At 37.8% G+C, this 2,298-nt stretch overlaps 2 protein-coding genes across 2 annotated transcripts in view; one reads left to right on the top strand and one right to left on the bottom strand.

Moving 5' to 3' along the window:
• LOC119592234 overlaps positions 1–2,298 on the top strand; it is a 22,842-nt gene that overhangs the window by 15,429 nt on the left and 5,115 nt on the right. The window contains exon 8 of the mRNA XM_037941066.1: positions 1,018–1,026. The gene's annotated coding sequence lies outside the window, so the exon portion shown is untranslated. The remainder of the gene's footprint in view (positions 1–1,017; positions 1,027–2,298) is intronic.
• The window catches only part of LOC119592233, a gene marked incomplete at its 3' end in the record, with an annotated part of 12,371 nt that overhangs the window by 5,601 nt on the left and 4,472 nt on the right, over positions 1–2,298 (bottom strand).

Here is a 2,298-nt window from a genome sequence, read left to right on the forward strand (position 1 = left end):
CCATTCTGCCTTCACAATTTTCATAATGCTTGATAATAATCCATTTTCTTGCTCCTCTTTCAATACACTCATATTCTACTGAGAAATAAAAGAATTATCACGAAGCATGAGTCACAACATGCTTATTCAAGTCACTCTTGTGAGCACAGCGATAGGTACAGTGCGGACAGCAGAAAGGTTTCTCTCCAGTGTGGGTTCTCATGTGAGTTTTCAGATTACATCGCACAGTAAAGCTTTGGTGACACAAGTGGCAAGAGTAGGGCTTCTCTCCCGTATGGGTGCGGATATGAATCTTCAGGTTGCTCTTCAAGGTAGCCCGGAAGTCACAGTACGGGCAAGCATGGGGCTTTTCCACATTATGGTTGTACACTTTGTAGCAAGGGCGAGTGGAATTCTTGTGGGTGGAGGAGGACTGCCCCCCGTGAATAGGGTGGGGCTGGTGCTCTCTGTGGGTCCCCATGTTAGGGTGCAGGAATCCTACCATAGCAGGTACAGCTCCCCCTGGCATTATGTTATCGTTGCCTTCCATCCTCACCTGCAGAAGATGCCAGTGTTATTTACGGACATAATATTCCACAATGAGGATGTAATGGCTATGTCATCTTTAACACTTGTTCTCCGCTAACAGCTGACAGGGTGCAGAACACAAGCAGAGGTACGGGTGCCCCTCATTAAATATTACTGATGCAAAAATTTTAGATCACAATTTTCTTCATAGCTGTGCTATATTTAACAGCCTAAAGGCATAATCATGTAACTATGCTTTACTAAAAAACATCACATCATCAAACTGGCATATTTTCAATGGTTTAAGCATTTTTAAAGTCTACTTTCCTGTGCTGAAACTAAGTATATGGGTGATATAAAATTCCAATTCAGCAGTAACAGCAAAATCATCTTTAAGAAATATATGAATATTGTACAGACAATGTCAAGATCATATTTTTTTGCTGCACAATTAGAGACATGTCATCAATCTAGATATATATATCTCTTTGATACATAATGTTCATAAAAACACACACAGTATCGACAATCTAATTGTGTATTTATTCATCCAGCCAGAAGACTGGAGAGGTATGAACATTACTGTTGTAAAACATTTCAAGTTCATTTTCTTCAACAAGGTAATACGTTTGTGTTCTGCTTCTAGTATTTAGTGCATGTCATTCTTCTCTGTTACTGCCCTTTCTTTCATCACATCCCCTTCTTGCTCAGGTGTCATAACAGATCTCTTTCAATCTTAATCTGTGCAGTGTAAGCCGCAGTGCAGGCTGTGCCTTTTTCTCTTTTTTCACTAGATGTTGCCTTCAAGCTAATGAAAATAAGACAGAAAGAAAACTGTATGCAATTTATTGTAAACCAAAAGTTGGGATGAAAGAGGGAAAATGTGCTCTCCATGGGTTAAAGTAGACTACGCTCTTGTTGAATTCTCTTGTTCCTGTATACTGCCTCTTAAGGTGACCTGATTTAGCCTTCTTGTCCAGCATATGTCTCTGCCTGCCTCGTATTATCCTCTTTGTGCTTACTTCATCTCACCACATTTTCAATCCGCTCATTACTTGCTACATAATCCACATCAGTTTTAATGGCTAATGGCTGTTGAGGATTCTAGTCGGAACTCAGAATTTTTTGGTTCCATTCTTACTATGGCTGCATTTAATTTCACACTGGACGGGACCTATATGAAAGTGATATAGTAAAAAAATTTGTCACGTTAGCTAATATACTCTTTGTTTCCAATACTATAATTCACAGGAAACCGTAAGGTACTACTTTTATACGTTTTAATTTATATCATTACACTTTCTTTAATTACTTCTAGCCTCTGCTTCACAAACCCATCGCAGCCATACCTTTGCAACTACAACACAACATCCAAAGTAACTGTAGGATATGTCTGGCATGCATATATTGGAAAATATAAAGGAAAGAACAAAATATTATAATGTGTAAATATTGATGGAAGGAAAAAAACTATTTGTATATTTATATCTGTACATACATACAACAAACCACACCATACACACTGTGCACAATAAAACATTGAACTGCTATCATCTTCTCTTCAGATCTCAGCTTTGACCTCCACACATCAATAAAGTCTGGCCAAATCCTTGTAATTTTAAATCAGAATCATTAACTACTAAAAATCTTTTCTGGTCATCAGCAGGGAAAAAAAAACTATCTGCAAAATAACTGCGACATATAAATGATTTCATAATAATCCTCCATAATCTTCAAGCCAGTGTTTATAGTCAAATATGAACCACTATCTGGCCTAGTCTCAGGTATTTC

This window comes from Penaeus monodon, chromosome 29, assembly GCF_015228065.2.
Source record: "Penaeus monodon isolate SGIC_2016 chromosome 29, NSTDA_Pmon_1, whole genome shotgun sequence".
In the NCBI taxonomy this organism is placed as follows: domain Eukaryota; kingdom Metazoa; phylum Arthropoda; class Malacostraca; order Decapoda; family Penaeidae; genus Penaeus; species Penaeus monodon.